General features: G+C 42.0%; 1 protein-coding gene across 1 annotated transcript in view; it reads left to right on the plus strand.

Annotated features, from left to right (window-relative positions):
• Positions 1 to 1,442: 1,442 nt before the first annotated feature.
• Positions 1,443 to 17,653, plus strand: part of LRRC8C (leucine rich repeat containing 8 VRAC subunit C) — a 93,950-nt gene continuing 77,739 nt past the window's right edge. The window contains exon 1 of the mRNA XM_055139747.1: positions 1,443 to 1,652. The gene's annotated coding sequence lies outside the window, so the exon portion shown is untranslated. The remainder of the gene's footprint in view (positions 1,653 to 17,653) is intronic.

Below are 17,653 nucleotides of genomic sequence, written 5' to 3' on the forward strand. Positions count from 1 at the left end.
CCATATTTTGCTAGCAAATTGACAAAGTCGGTCTCTTTTTCTCTAGAAACTCTCCAGAAAAATTTCCACCTGTTGCCTAGGGAAGGATATACCTATCCCAGAATTCTGTCTTAATGTAGATTACTTAAGGCTGTTGTCAGAGTCATCACAAGGCCTTAGAAGGGTCTACAGTTGTGGTCTAGTCCCTGAAAAATATGGAGTAGTTTGCCAGGCAAGCAGAACACTTGGTTAAAAGCCCTAGAGAATGACTTTTAGATGAAATTCCTTTCCATGTTGACTTGGAAACAGGGGGTAAAAGAAAATGTTACTTTCTCAAGGTTGGTGGTGTTAAACTCACTAGTTAGCTGTCAATGAACGCTTCGTCTAATGTAATCAATTGCACTTTTCCATAATTTAATTTCTGGTGTTCTTAGAAGAAACGGTATTGAAAAGGTGCACCCCACATTCCTCTGTCATTTGCTTTGCACACTTCCCCATTGTGCAGGTCACCCTCACGGAGTTGTTCATTTTTACGAAGGGGGGGGGGTGTCCAGCAATCTGGTGGGGCCTGGAGGAGAAGCAAAGCTGGATTCTGATCAATCAGTTAGGAGACCCCCACCTCCCTAGTCTCAACAGTCTTAAAACAACAGGTAGTTTTGCTGTGCATGCTTAGCCATGGAGGTCAGCAGCAGGCAGCGCATTGCAAACCGTTTGCCCTGCAACCTGCGCGGCGCTGAGGTCTGGGATTCCGTCGGGAGGGGTCTGGGAACCGGGTCTCAGGTGCCAAGGGCCTGTGTGGCCCAGAGAAATTGGGGTTTGCTTTGTCCTACTCAGTTCCCCACTGCTTCCCACGACTCCCACCCACTCCCTTTCCCTTACGAAGTTCTCTGGGTGGGGTGGGGAGCATGAGGCGGGATCCAGTCCATCCTGCCCTGGTCGTTCCTAGGCGAGCCCAGGAGGGCCGTTTTCGGGGTCGTAGATTTCCCCCTGACTTACCCCGGGGAGGAGGCGCGGCGGCCGCGCAGGCCTTGCAGCCGAGAAGCCTCCGCTTTCCACGCATTGTTAGGGTCGGGGGGAGCTGGGGAGCGGGGACAGCGGGTGCGGCCCGCAGGGGCCACCAGGCGCGCGCATCCCAGGCCCGTCCGGGAAGCGTTTTCCAGACGGTCCCCCTACCCCCACCCCAAGTCCTGAAGAAAGGGGACTGCGCGGGCCGGGCGCGGGGGGCTCTGTGCAGCGGAGGAAGTTCCCGGGCGCGGCGGCCTGCGTCACAGCGGGCTGCAGTGGCGGGGCGGGCTGGCGCGGCGGCGGCGGCGGCGGCGGCGGCGGTGGCGGTGGCGGTGGCAGCGGCCACCCCGGGCCCGGGCGCTGGGCGGCGCTGGCTGCCGCTGGCCCGGCTGCGCGCGGGGCGGCGCTGGAGGCGGCTCCGACCGCGGCCGGGGAGGCGGAGTGGGGGGCCGGGGGGAGGGCTGCGGGGCTGGGGCGTTAGCTGCGTCCCGCCTCGGAGCCCGCGAAGAGGACTCGGAGGAAGGCGCCGCCGTGGCCGCGGCCGCACAGCTCCGGGCGCGACGAGCCATGCGCTGCGGCCCCGCCGGCGACCCCGCTGCCGCCGGCCGCCGCTGAGCCCCGCCGAGACCCGGCTCGCCGCTCCCCAGCTCGCCTCCACGCGCCCGGAGGTAAGGGCGGGGATCGCCGAGGGATGGAGCGCGGCCGGCCGCCGCTGAGCGCCGGGCTCGGTCCGCTAGGTGCGCGGGAGCCCGCACTCGCCCCGCCGCGCTCGCGTCCCCGCGCCTCGGGCTGGCGGAACAGGGTCTCGGGGACGGCGTGGGGTAACCTCGGAGCCTTCCGGGTTTCCAGCACCCGCCAACTCCTACACCCCACCCAGCCCACGCTGGTAGCCCCGGCTTCCCCGCCGAGGACCCCAGCCCGGCGCCCGGCGCCCCGCGCCCAGCGCGGCGTGGCCGCGGCAGGTTCTGCGGAGTCGGGGAGGGAGGTGGGGTGGAGTGGGGGTGGGGGAGACGCGGAGAAAACCCGACTGGAGCCGGGGGGCGATGCTGGTTCTTTCTACCTTTCGATTCCCGGCGACCCCAAGGCCTGTCCCTTCTGGTCTGCGCTTCCCCCTTGGCAGCCCAGAGCCCCTGAAGTTAGCACTTTGGGGAAGGAGGGAGAGGAATTTGGAGGTCCCCGCAGGGAACGAGGGCGCGGTGTTTGTTCAGAGGCTGGAGGAGAGTGGGGAGACGGCGGGCCCCAGAAACCAGGTGTCTAGGCCGGTGGTGGAGACCAGTACAGCTGCCTTCAACCCCAACCAGGTTCGCCCATCGATCGTTCCGTGTCCACTTGGAGTCCAGCACAGGGCGGCTGGGGATGGAGTTCGCAGCTCAGGGACCTCGGGGTGTGCGTGTGGACGCCCATCCCTTTTCTCTGTCCTCCACCCAGCCTGGTGGTGTGCAGACATCCCACCCCAGTGCGTGGCACTCCGTGCGCGGTACCCAGCTTCAAACAGCCACCGGCGTCAGAAAGGGTATTTCTGCCCCAGGGCCAAACTTCTCTTGCTTTTAAATTGCCCACGTATTGGAAACTACCAGCAAATTAGTTAGGATGCGCTTTCAAGTTGCCATGCTTCCGAAATGGACAGATTCGACCCCATCCATCATCGGGAGTGGGGCGTGGGGCGGCGGGCGTGAATGACCCTATTTAACACAGCCTTTGGGGGAGAAATGGGTAAAGGAAATGGCAGTTGTTTGTCACCGGAGCCTTCAGCCCCTCAGTCTTGTAAAGAAGTGTGGCTTTCATCAGCAGCCACATCGCGGGATTGTGTTGACTTATATAGGGCACGAGGCTTCTTTGCGCACAGGTCATTAAAATGCCTTGACTCTGCGTGTCTGGCACCCTTTTGCCTGGCACCGCACTGTCAGATGGCCAGAGCCCATCAGCTTTATGCGTTTATACATTTTTATTTTTAAATGATGTGTATGTCCCCCAAAGTGAGCTGAAAGTCAGAAAGCATGCTTCAACGTGTGAACGTAACAGTTTAGAGGTGTATAGCTCTAACTTAGACATTTTGTAAATTTCCCGAGTCTTGCTTTAATGGGGAAGACCTAGGGTGTGACCCTGATTCGTTTCAGTTTGGTAAATCCTCTCTTGAGGACAGTTTTCTTTTCAGAGGTGGGGGAGCAGTTTTGCAAGGAAGATGTTTTCATGGGTCACTTCATAGATTGACTGGGGCACTCCAAACCCATGGTGATAGGAGTGCTACAAAGTATGCCTAGATATTTCTTAATAATAAAATTAACAAACCCTTTCTTAGTGGTACCAACTTTTTTTTTTCTTATTTCAGATTCAGCACTTGGTTAGTGAAACATGCTTTTCTAGTTTATGAAGTTTGTGTTTTTAACAAACGCATGAAATTAGCAATCTTTTAATTTCTAAGGTTTAGGAATTAGAAGTTGCATTTGCAACTGCTAAGTTTTAACTGATTAAAAGGAATAAAACCTGGGCCTGTACCTCTGTGGTGGAGCACTTTGTTGTGTGTGAGGGGGAGGGATGGCTGGGAGCTGGGGACTGGAACCACACACAATTCCTAAAACACACACAATATAAGTAAATAAAATATTTAAAACAGGATAGTAAAAGAAAACAGGTTTTACCAAATTGTCATTGCTTTTTTAATAGTTTGCAATTTTTAAAGTTATAACACTATAGTAGAAGCAAAGTTTAAGAGGAAATGGGGGTGGAGACAAATTCTTTTGTTAAAGATTAGTGATTTAACATGGCACAGTGCTATAGACTCACAGAATGTCATGTTCTTACAAAAAACCCTTAAGGTAGATGGTGTCATCTGCTTTATCGTTTATTATTTGCCCCAAGACGATACAATAGTATAAATACCTGAACCAGGCCAAGTTTTATTAGCCTTAATAATTTTCCATTTTCCAAAGTCATTGTTTTTTCTATATAACTTTGTCTTGATGTACCTTAATGATTGTGAGAAAACTGAAATCAAGGAAGAAAGCCACTTTGTCCTGGGTTTTCCATATAATTACTATAAATGAGAATTCAAATTTGGAATCAAAGACATCTCTTTCCCAAGTCCATGTTTTTGCCACTCATCTGTATTAAAGGACCGATAAAGAGTTTGACCCAATGGATGTCTTACACTTACTCATACTCCCAAGATTCTTTATTTAATCCTTGGAGTGCTGTGTATCCTGCTCTGGGTCACTAATAAAAGCAAAGTGCAACCAACAGGATGACATTAGTATTGAGATATCCTTGAATCCTCTTGATTTCCTTTAAAATGTAAATCGGGAAATAGAATCCCAATAGCCATGTGATAAAGTGCGTTTCTTCATCATAAAAAATGTTGTTTCTGAATCCTGGCTCCCCTGTGCAGTAGGAGTGCAAGCTAATTCATGTTACAGAACTTCTCAACACCCCGATATCCTAATGCCTAATGGAGTTTGTAAGCCTAGTTAGCAGGATGGGTGTGCAGTCTAAATGTAGAAACACATATAAAGGACAGCTCCTGTCGAGTGCTCAGTAACAGTCAGCAAATGGTAAGGATCAAAACCCCTGTGTCCCAGCATTGATTGAAATTTCTGCTGTACTTCACTCGATGTCTATTGTAGATGCATATAGTGATTAGTCAGTGTAATCCTCCTTACAGCCAGGCAAAAGCCTAATCCAGTTTTTGACATCTTTAACTTTTGAATCACATCCTCTTTTTTGTAGTCTTGACTTCGAATTATTTACTCACCTTATGTAGTTCTTCCTTTGCTCCATTCAGCATATCTTTTAGAACTTTGCTAACCCTGTTTCAGTGGATTGGAATTTGTATTTTTTGGCAAACATCCTTTCCTGTTTTCTGCCTCTCCTTATTTCTAGACCTTCCTTATCACTCCAGACACCATGACAATCCCAATATCTCCCCATCACACTCTTCACATTTGACCAAGTCTCTGTATTCTGTATCTGAAATTCTCTATCTGCTTCAAGGCTCACTCAAAATGTTACTCCTACCTGAACCCATACACCTTTTACTTTTAAATTCGTTGTCAGTTCATATTCAATCCCGATAACATGGAAACATCCCTAATGCTACATTAACTTTTAATTTATTTATGCAGTTATATTTTCTAGATATGTGCTCAAATTATAATTCTGTGAAAATCTATAAACATTTTGAGATCAGAGGTGTTTTTATGTTTTTTTTATAGTCGTTGTTTAGACAAAATATGTATGGTTTCTATTTCCTGAATGAAAGATTAATCAGACTAGGAAATCACTTGTCTCTGTTTCATGCTTGTTAGAGGCACCTTCTAACAACCCTTTGTTTTTAATTTGTTCATTAACTCTCAGAAAATCCAACTGGTATTATATAAATTGGAAGGCACAGTTCTTAGACAAAGACTTGGCCACTGTGTACCTTGTCTGAAAGCTGGGTTTCATTAATAAATTGCTCCCATGGTAATAGGATATACCTCGTTAGTTTGCAAATACATTGAGCACATCAATAGTATTTGAGTCAGTTGGCTCTTTAGAGGGAGTAATGGTCCAGATGGGTTTCTTTAATTAAGAATGGGATTTACCTAAGAGAAAATAATATCTGCCTTAAGAGCGAAGGGTGAGATAATAAGCAGAGACGATTCCAGACGCCTTTCATTGGAAATAGGATTGATCATTACACAATGTGGAGTATACAATCAGAAGTGACCTTCATGAGAGCACAGGAAAAAAAGACATATTGTCTCACCACAATAATGAGAGGTAGAAAATATAAAAAGAAATATTCATATTTTATATAAATATAAAAAGGGCTGGAGCACAGTGGGTAGAGCGTTTACCTTGCATGCCGATGACCCGGGTTTGATTCCTCTGTCCCTCTCGGAGAACCCAGTAAGCTACCAAGAGTATCCTGCCTGCAGGGCAGAGCCTGGCAAGCTACCCATGGTGTATTCGACATGCCAAAAATAGTAACAAGTCTCACAATGTAGACGTTACTGGTGCCCACTCAAGCAAATCAATGAGCAACGGGATGACAGTCAGTGATATAGTCATGATAAAAAGAAATAGAAAAAATAAATGAAGGATGACTGTAATACTACATGATGAAGCCTGCTGAATATTGGTCCTTCCTGGGCTGTAGAAAAAAGGCTATGGGGAGAGGGAGGGCAATCAAAAATGGGCAAGGGAAGAGAAAGTAGGGTGGCCTGAAATATCTATCTGGAACATTCATATGGTCCTGTTTGGTAATGTCAGAATTTTGCTTTAAGTAGTTTGGCAGAACTGTAGTAAAAATTTCCTGGGTATCATAAAAGGTAGCTTGAGAATGGCTAAATTCTTTCCCAGTGTTATTCATGAAACAGAAAAGAACCCAGACCCTCTACTTAGAAGTGTTGCAAAGAGGAGTGTAACATAGAGTCACAAACTTGGGGAGTGAATTTTAAATCATTTTCCAGTATAGAGTGAGTTTCCCTTTAAGTATGGGCTTATGGTATAAAGTGTATCCAACTGTGAATGGCACTTGGTAATGGTAATGAGTTCAGAAAAGGAGAGTTCAGAAAAGGGAGAACTGGCAAGATTCAAAAATCAATTCTGAATTGATTCAAAGAGGTTTTAAAGCTCAGAGAAGTAACTGAAAGTGTTCCAGAGGACAAAGTAGAATCAAAGGAATCCAGGAGAACTATGTGTTCTTTAAAGAACCCTTCTAAGGATGCGGGACAAAAGTTATCTTATAGAACGGGAAGATAGAGCAAAGAGTTTGGAAAATTTTCAAAAAGTGTTTCTTTTTCAGATATAGTTAGTATGAGGGATTTCATAGACAGGCCTTTCTCAAATTTTTCATTTATTTATTTACCCTCCTTACCAGAACCTATTTTATATAAATTTTGATGCTACAGACACACTATGTTTATGTATTGTGGCCTTTAGGCAGACTACAAACCATTATTTAAGATTTTGATCAACTTTTAGTTGGAGAAAGATTTCTCCTCTATTAAGAATAGGAATTAGGGGCTGGAGAGATAGCACAGCGAGTAGGGCATTTACCTTGCACACAGCCGACCCGGGTTTGATTCCCAGCATCTCATATGGTCCCCCGAGCACCACCGGGATTAATTCCTGAGTGCATGAGCCAGGAGAAACCCCTGTGCATTGCCGGGTGTGACCCAAAAAGCATTGCAATTCATTGTAATTATATAGCATGCTATATTCTACGATATAGACACAAAGATCATATGGAACCAACAGACATGAAAAATTGTATATCATACCTTATTTGTCAGGTCCATTAGGATTAGATTGCAGGGTTGGGGTTGTTTTTATTTTTTGTTTACAGGAAAAAGCATGCTTCGTTGCCTCTTTTTTTCAGTGAAGCAAATAGTTTTATTGAGAGAAATTTACTTAAGGAAATTTGAGGGAAGAGAAAGAGTTACTTGTTCAAGAGAGCACAGGCTTCTGTGGAGTGGGGAAAAGCTACTTTACCGGCTCTCAGACTGAAATATGTACGTAAAAAACCTAAGACTTCTAACTGACCAGATTTCACCTTGATAAAATTAGTGGACTCATTGCTAAAGTCCAAAACCACCTCAATATACATCCTTTTATTACCTAATGGGAAGTTGTCCCCAAACTTTAAATGCTCAGCATTCGTTACTAATTTCTGTTATGCTGAGAAGGCTGTTTTAGCCATTCATCCTTATGCCTGGTTAATTATTCATAACTATAAAACTCTTTATAGTTATTTTAAAGCCATTTATTTATAAATATTAAATACCATGGGCTCAGAGAAAGAGTGGACACTTCCTTTGCACATGACCAACCTGGGTTCGAGTCCCAGCACCCCTTAGGGTCCCCGGGCCTGCCAGTAGTAATCCCTGAGTGCTGAGGCTGGAGTAAGCCTGAGCATCACTGTGTGTGTTCCGACCCTACCCTTCCACCCCCAAATAAGGAGCATGTCACCTATCAAAGAGATTCCATGCCTTAACAAGTAGATATTCGGAGAGGAGGGGCCTCTGAAGTCATTCTTTATGTTTTTGTGTTTTGTTCCTTTCCCTGATTTCCTAGGGAATATAATCCTGGGCTTCTGACGTGATCTGGAGAGCTTCTGGGAAAAGTCTTTCTTTGTATTTTTGAGTGTGGTGGACAGGGGGGTGGGCGCTGTCAGTGCTCAGGGCTTCCTCTTGCCTCTGTGTTCATGGATCAATCGTGGTTTTTAAGGTACAATTAAGCAATTAAGTGATGTCAGGGATGGGTCAGCTGCATGCAAGGCAAGAACTCTACCTTACCTGCTTTATACTCTCTGTCTCTCTGTCTGTCTGTCTGTCTGTCTGTCTGTCTCTCTCTCTCTCTCTCTCTCTCTCTCTCTTTCTCTCTCAGCATTTGGGGCCTTCTTTGCTGCCTTTGGCAATGTTAGGCTGTTCACTTTCTCCCAAACAACTCATTGTCATTCTAATCTCCTCCAGCTTTTACTTTTACCATATTGTTCTTTTCCCCGTCTTTTCCCTTCAACCCTCAGGAATCTTTCTCTGGGTTTTAATTTTGGAGCTGTTCTGAAACTTTGCAAAGGCTGTGGCCACTACAGGGTATCTACAATTACTGCAATTACTGCAGCCAACTCTGTGTGTGTGTGTGTGTGTGTGTGAGTGTGTGTGTGTGATATGTATACTTGGGAGACTAGATGAGGAGCAAGGACAATGGAGGGTAAATCCAGTACTTCTCAGCAGGCTATAGCTGGGGGCTGATATGCCCCTCCTAGGTATTCCATACAGATAGAAGGTAGAGAAACTGAGATGCCAATAGACCCTAGGAATCCTGTCCCACAACCTGGACATGCCAAGCAACACCTGCCAAGATTCTTCAGGCAACCGTTTTGACATCATCTTGGGTACCTCCTTCAGGGCTTTGCAGGGCCCTTTTCGTTTTCAAACAAACCCTTGGTCACCACCTCTTGTCTATGCAGCTGTTCAATTGAGACACTAAGAACCTAGACATCTATACCCCACCCCCAGCAACAATACCATGTTTTCTAGAAGATCATCAGAGATTCCATTATAATAACATTGACTAAAAATGCGTTTGTCTTGCCCTTTTGTGTAACTCTAATAAGTGAAGTTTAATTAGAAGCTAAAGCTAGTTGTGTTTTTCTGTTTACCCCTCTAAGATGGCAAGAATTGTTTCTGTTCTCCCAAGGACTCATTCCTAATAGAATGAAACATAGAGAATATTTGTTTGTACTCACAGACAAATATTTGGCTTTTTGTTCTGTTTTCTCTTGCAAGATGTTTATTTCTTCATGGTGATACACTCCTAATAATGTTTAGCTCTAGAATTCTAAAGAGTTTGCTCTTAATGGGTAGTATTCTGAGGAATATAGTTCTTCAGCCCTAAATCTGAGTTTCTGACATTTACAGTATTACTATACTAGTCATAAATTTGAGTTTTGCAGTTTGCAGGTACAACCAATGAGAGCAATTTAAATTAGAAGCCTTTTAACTTTAAAATTGGCCTTGGGATGGGGGTGGGGGGTATGCCTGAAAATGTTCGAAAATAACATGCTGAATTAAGCATTAAATGTCATCTTAGAGAAAAACAATTTTTTTCAAATGCCTTTCAGAAAATAAAATACCAATGGTTGGAATGGTTTCTATCAATTAACCTTCTAGCAGATTGCAAGCCCTGAGTAGTATATAAAACCCAATTTCTGGAAGGCCCTGGAGAGCAACTGAAAGTGAGTAGATCTTTGAACAAAGGAACTGACTACACTTTGATGTATGCTTACCTCCAGGTAGAGTCTCAGCTAAATCTCAAACCCAAAGCTGCAGTCCTCCTCTCTTTCATAGTTCCTGCCAAGTGAGGAGAAAATCCTGAGTCTAGTAAAGAAAAATTGTTAGGATCTAGAGGCGAACTTCTTTCAAACCTTTGATGGACTCCAGAAAGGTTAGTGGTGATAACATCCCCCGGGGTCTGCACACAGCTTTTGAAAGCATAAAAGACCTGAGCAGGTGTTCTAGCTGCTGACCCGATTAAGGAAGACAAGAGTTTGGAATTTGAATATAACCAAGTGAAAGGTCTGCTGAAGTAAGATAAGTATTTTTTTCAGGGGAAGATTACAGATTCCAAAGCATTCAGGGGCCATGAAGGCATAGTGCAGCAGGTGAGGTGCTTACATGGGTTTGATCCCCTGCACCTCATATGGTCTTGAATTCTTCATTAGGAGTGATTCCTGAGCACAGAACCAGAAATAAGCCCTGAGCACAGCCAGGTGTGCCCCCAATACCAGTAATAATAATACATTTAAGATCATAACACATCAATGGTAGCAAATATAAATTAAACAAATTTGGCATTCTCTTTTTTTGTTGTTGTTGCTTTTTGGGTCACACCCGGCCATGCACAGGGTTACTCCTGGCTCATGCACTCAGCAATTACTCCTGGCAGTGCTCCAGGGATCATATGGGATGCTGGGAATCGAACCCGGGTCAGCCGTATGCAAGACAAACGCCCTACCCGCTGTGCTATCAATCGCTCCAACCCAAATTTGGCATTCTTTCTAAATTCGAATAACTTTAGCAAATCTATAAAAATGTAGGACAGTGAGAGAGAACCCAAGTTACCAGAATTATCAATGAAAGAGTGAGTCCTTTACAGACCCTTTAGACATTAAAAAGACATGAAATTTAAAAAACTATGATTAATAACAGGCTAAAACTTTTGACTTTATTTCAGTGAAACTGGGGTGGGGGGGGAATCCTTGGAAAGCACAAATTACATTATCAGACAAAAGTTTTATTAGTACTTAAAAACTGTCTCATAAAGAAAGCATCATTTGAAGAAGGTTTATGCCAGGAATAGAGGATTGGCACAGGATTAAAAAAAAAATCTCCAATCTCTCAGTACTGGAGAGACAGTCCAGGAGTTTAGGCATGTACCTTGCAGCACCTGACAGCCTTTCAATCTCTGGCACCCCAATATTAAATAAGATTGTAAGTCAATGATAAATTAATAGAAAATAATTGATTACTGATAAAAGATTATTTTTATTAAGTAATTCTTTTTATTTGGGAGCTATACTCTCTATGCTCAGGCCTTACTCCTGGCTCTGCACTCGGAGGTTTCTCCAGGTGGCTTGCAGGACAAGATGGGGCACCAAGAGTTGAACCCGGGTTGGCCACATGCAAGGCAAGCACCTTACCACTGTATGATCTAGCCCTGAAAGATTAATTTTAACATAGCAAAAAATATCTATCATTATAACTTAACATTTTAAATATACTATCATTTATTTTTCTTTATTATCTCAATAGATGTAAACATGTTTAAGATTTTCCAGAGCTATTGATGATAAAGATTCTCAAAGACTCATTAAATCTCATAAGGCCCTTTCACTTACAATGTAATAACCATAGCTATCATAATGCTTAATGGTAAATTTGAATTTGGGGTTCTAATTCCCCTCAAATCAATGTAACACTGTAGCACTGTCTTCCCATTGTTCATCGATTTGCTCGAGAGGGCACCAGTAACGTGTCCATTGTGAGACTCGTTATTACTGTTTTTGGCATATCAGATACACTACAGGTAGCTTGCCAGGCTCTGCCATGCGGGCGAGATACTCTCAGTAGCTTGCTCAGCTCTCCAAGAGGGACGGAGGAATGAAACCTGGGCCAGCTGCATGCAAGGCATATGCCCTGCCCACTGTGCTATCGCTCCAGTCCACCCTCACATCAATAAGAAAAATAATCTGCTCTATGATTTTCATTTAATATTATACATAAGGTTAGCTAGTGCAGTAGTGATAAAAAATTAAAGATGTAAATTCAAAAGGAAGAAGTAAAATTGCCTTCTAATAGACTTTGTGATTAGAAATTAAGATTCTTATCCTAATCTACAAATAATGAATACTACAAATAAAATAATAAATACTCCTCTTGACATAGGGATATTATATATATTAATAATTTAATGGATATGAAACTTTACAAAAAAATTTTAGAAGTGAATCTGTTGACATCACTGTTTCCGTAACAGTGAATACTTGTTCATGTACATGAACATAAAGATTTTTCTTATCTCAAAGGATATCTAATAGCATAATTGCATTATTTGTATGCTACCTTTTCTTCTATTTGACAGTTTTCCCTTTGATGTGATCTCAATAAACTGGTCAGCCTGCTGTTGACCTAATTAAGGAATAAGAACCAAATTTATTTATTTATTTATTTAGTTAGTTAGTTAGTTATTTTTTGCTTTTTGGGTCAAACCCAGCGATGCACAGGGGTTACTCCTGGCTCTGCACTCAGGAATTACCCCTGGCGGTGCTCAGGGGACCATATGGGATGTTGGGACTCGAACCCGGGTTGGCCGTGTGCAAGGCAAACGCCTTACCCGCTGTACTATTGCTCCAGCCCCAGGACCAAATAAATTTAAACTACTTCTGGCATCTATTTAACTATTTTGGACTATAGACAAAGGAACACGTGCATTTTGAAGTTAACCTGTGTCTAGAAGTTCCTCAGTTTTTGATTGGCTTCATTTCCAGGGTGGGGCTAGGAAAGCAAAGGAGCAGAACTTGAGATGCTGTGCTCAGTGATACATACAGACAGACCTGAGGATTCCACGCTCAGGCTGTTCTGCTGGATACCACGAGGGTTATATATAGGTGCTGAATGGGAGCAGATATGGAACTCAGGAACTAGCAGGTACCATGCCCTTTACCACTTGTAGTATCTCCCTGGCCCCAAGAATTTCTTTTCTTATTTCAAATTAAAAACATTATCTTAAATATTTTTTATAATGCTGTCAGTTAAAAAAATACAGATACCAATCATAAGAGCAGTCTGTTTCATTGCTTCATTAACTAGTAGCAAGTAAATCAGAAAGTATATTAGAAATGTCAGAATTAAAAATTTTTTTGCAACCCAAGTCTTATTTTTCTGCCCGTTTGCTTTTATTCACTAACAATCTTAATTACTTGTAAGTAAATAAACTTATAATTTACCAAAAATCATTGTAAGCTGATTTGCCCCTGTGAAAAAGAACATTTGGGGTGAGTGAGGAATAAAATATCTTTTGCTATCTGAGTACAATATATTGTAATCAATTAATTTTCAACTCTTTGTATTGAGAAATATTCATCTCAGAAATAATTTTTTTATTTTAAAAGTAACTTTAACTCATGTATATTATTTGTCATATAATACAAATCACATAAACAATAGTGAATAACAATTTTTAAAATGTTACATGTCCCCCAGGTATCCAGGGGCTGATGAGTGAATAAGGAAAATGTATATTTCCTAATGGAGTACTGCTCAGTTACAAGATGAGATTTTGCCATTTGCAATCGGTAGAACTAAAGGGGTCATACCAAAGAAAAATAATCCAAAAGGAGAAAGACAAATAGCAAAATATTTCTTTTATGTGTAATATAATGGAACAAAATCAAACCAAAATTCTTTGATTCTGATCACAGAACTGAGGTTATCCCAAAGTGGGAAAGTGGGGAAAAGGATGAAGGGTGGAAGGTGCAGAGAACTTCGGGGGAGGGATATTGGTACTGCCATGGTACGCATGGTGTAGTGGCATGTATTTTAAAAGGTGTGAAACTCTGTCCCTAAGCATTCTGTTTAGTTCAGCTGGCTTTATCTCAACATATAAAAGTATTTTTCAAAGCAAGAGTATTAAATTTTAGTTTCTGAGATAAAAATAATTTTAATAAGTTGACATGACAGTCATGATTTCATTCTGTATTCTTAATATTTGAATGTCATAAAGGAAATTATGGCCTTTTGTAGGCATTATACATGGATTAAATATTGAGTTGTTATTAAATTATAATTAACTTTATACCAAAATTGTTAAATTTATAATCATTAAGAGAGTCATTAAAAGATTAAAAGAGTTGAATATGTTTATAAAAATTAAATTTTTCTTTATTTAATTTTAGGGTGGCCATACCTGATGGTGCTCAGGACTTATGCCTGGCTCTGTGCTTATGTGCTCAGGAATGACTTCTGGTGGGGCTCAAGGGACTATATGCGGTCCGAGGGATTGAACCTAGGTCAGCCTCATGCAAGGAATACACCCTACCTGGGCTATCAGGTATCAGCCCGGTAGGCTACTCAGATACCTAAACTTAAATTTTTACTGTATGTAATGATCTAATTTATGAGACACATATAAAAAATTTAGTAACTCCCAATTAAATAAGCATCTTGTCAGAAAATAGAACAGTTATGCATGAATTAAAATTCACTTTAGCAGCTCTATTAAAATATTGCTTACACACTAAAAAGGTTTGGTGCTTAAAGTATACAATTCACTGCCTTAAGTGTAATTACTGAATTGTACAATAATTTCCACAATCTAATTTTAAAACATTCTTTGTCACCTCCAAGAAAAGCCGGAGCTCATATAACTTACTCACCACCATGCCCCCACTTTTCTTCCCAAGCTCTACATACCCATTAATTTTCTGTCTGTAGATTTGCATGTTCTGTACTTTTCATGTAAATGATGCTGTGTAACATGATCTTTTGTGATTGCTTCTTTCATTCATCGTGTATTTGGGGTTCATGCATATTGGCAGGTTAGTTTCTTTAGAGACTACAACCATTTTAGGGAGCCATGTAGTCCTGGAGATAAAGGCATGTACTCTATCACTTGAACTATCCTCATAGTTGATGTTCTTCATTATTTTCCTTTTACATTGCCAAATAATAGTGCATTGTATGGATCATCCATATTATAATCTATTCATTAGTTGATGGACATTTAGGTTGTTTCTACTTGGGGGCTATAAGAAAGTGCATTTAAAAAAATAATTTATTTGGGGGGAAGGGCTTGGAGCCATACCTGGGGGTCTCAGGCATTACTCCTAGCAGTGCTCAGGTATGGGATCATATGAGGTGCTGATCGACCCAAAACTAGGTCATCTGCAGGCTTACCAGCTGTAAGGCTTACCACTGTGCTATCACTCACCAGTCCCCTGGAATAGTGATCTTATGCACATTCATGTGCAAATTTTTTGTATGACCTTATATATTTTTTTCTCTTGAACATATATGTGTAGATCTAGATTTGCTGGATCAAATACTAATTGTTCAACATTTTTAAGTAATTGAATTTTTGCATTATCTCTAAAATTTGAATAAACCAATACTGTAGCCCTTTGTTCATCAGTTTGCTCAAGTGGGCACCAGTAACATCTCCATTGTGAGACTTGTTACTATTTTTGACATATCGAATATACCACGGGTAGCTTGCCAGGCTCTGCCGTGTGGGTGGGATACTCTTGGTAGCTTGTTGGGCTCTCTAAAAGGGACGGAGGAATCGAACCCGGGTCGGCCACCCTACCCGCTGTGCTATCACTCAGCCCAAACCAGTACTAAGACTTGTAATAGTCTTTTAAATAAAATTTAATAAAATCATTAAATATGTTCATTATGATCAGAATATCAATTGAATTTCTAAATTTATAATTCAGTTATTGTTTGCAAAGTTCATTTAAAAAAGCAGTTTGGATTAAAGTTCTGGGTGATAAAGGTAGAAAGCCTTCCACTGAAGGCATACCAGAGAACTGTATCACTGTATCGCTGTCATCCCGTTGCTCATCGATTTGTTCGAGCGGGCACCAGTAACATTTCTCATTGAGAGACTTATTGTTACTGTTTTTGGCATTTCCAGTACACACGAGTAGCTTGCCAGCTTCTGCCACGCGGGCTCCATACTCTCGGTAGCTTGCCGGGCTCTCTGAGAATGGCGGAGGAATTGAACTCAGGTCGGCCGTGTGAAAGGTGAATGCCCAACTGCTGTGCTATCACTCCAGCTATTTTTTTTGTCTATTATCCCTAGTAGTCCGGATAAACCAAATTTATTTTTTGTGTGTTTTCCCTCTTCCTGCTTTAGGAATGTTTGTGGGAGTGAGGAGGATTTGGGGGGACTTTTTATGTCCCATTATTATATATAATATGTGGGTATACTAATTTTTGCCAAGAATATGTGAGCACCATTCAAGTCTTTGCAGTGTTGTTCTCCCTCTGGAAAAGGCACTTCTTAGAGGAAAATGTCTTTCAGTGTTAAACATTCTTTCAGACATGATTCTTTTGCCAGAATGCAGAGTTGGAAGAACTTTAATAGATTGTAGTTTCCATCTTTTTAGTCTGTTCTCTTAATTTATTGTCAGACCAAGACCTGACAGTAACATCCCTTAGCTCTTTCTCTTGTCTCACTTTTTTTGGGTTTGTTTGTTTGTTTATTTATTTGTTTACTTATTGTTCCATACCCAGCAGTGCTCTGGGTTTACTCCAGGCTCTGCACAGGAGTCACTTCTGGTGGTGCTCGGGGGACCATATGTGGTGCTAGGGATTCAACCCAGGTCAAGTGCAAGGCAAGCACTCTAATCACTGTACCAGATCTCTGGCACCTCTTGTCATCTTGAAATCACCCAAGCAGATTCTTCACATTTCCCTTCAGTTCATAGTCAGTCTCCTCTCCATTTTTATTTATGTACCAAAATTTACAGTACATCTAATGTCGTTTTATGTGTACAGCATTCCAACACTTAATCCACCACCAGAGTGCTTGCTTGCTTTCACCAGTATCCCATGGATCATCTCAATTCGCTTTCCCTGAGGTAAGATCAGGTAATCCAACAACAGTGAGGCTTTATATCAGATACACATTAAAAGAACAATAATAAATCAGTGTGAGAAAGAGGAACCCTTATCCCACATTGTGGGAATGTCAATTTGTTTGACCTCTTAGGAAAGCAATATGGACAATTCTTGAAGAACTGCACTACTCTATAACCCAGTAATTCCACTTCTCAGCATCTTCTTCAAGGACCCCAAAATACTGTTTCAAAAAGACATGTATGTCCCTATGTTTATGACACAATAACCAAAATTTGGGGAAAAACCAAGAGCCCAACAATAGATGACTGGATAAAGAAACTGTGGTATGTATAGACAATAAGATGCTATTTGGCTCTTTTTTTTAAAAAAAAGATGAAATCATACAGTTATCTACCACTTTGGTGGAACTTGGAGGATATCAAATTGAATGAAGTCAGAAGGAAAGGGATAGGTGCAGAATGATCTCATATTTGGTCTATAAAGATACATATGTAGTAATGGGATAACAAATGGCCAACAACAACAGAACTAGAGACTTGGGAAAATTTAAGTGTTTAACTTTACTATTTCCTGAATAGGTATAGAATACGTGTATTAGAGTCTCTCAAGAAGCTAGCAGGAAAGTAAAACTGATAGAAAAAGCATCAAGGAGCTCAGAAAATAGAACATTAGAGTAATTTTTCTAGCTTAGATACAATATAAGTCACTCTTTTTTTTTTTTTTTTTGCTTTTTGGGTCACACCCAGCAATGCACAGGGGTTACTCCTGGCTCTGCACTCAGGAATTACTACTGGTGGTGCTCAAGGGACCATATGGGATGCTGGGATTCAAACCCGGCTTGGCCGCATGCAAGGCAAACGCCCTACCTGCTGTGCTATCACTCTAGCCCCAACTCTTTTTCTTTTAATTTTTAAAAAATTTTATTAAGTCACTGCGAGATAGTTACAAGCTTTCATGTTTGGGTTACACTTTCTCAAGGTCACAGGAACATCACTGTATCACTGTCATCCCATTGTTCATTGATTTGCTTGAGCGAGCAACAG

The sequence above is a fragment of the Sorex araneus genome, chromosome 5 (assembly GCF_027595985.1).
Source record: "Sorex araneus isolate mSorAra2 chromosome 5, mSorAra2.pri, whole genome shotgun sequence".
Lineage (NCBI taxonomy): Eukaryota > Metazoa > Chordata > Mammalia > Eulipotyphla > Soricidae > Sorex > Sorex araneus.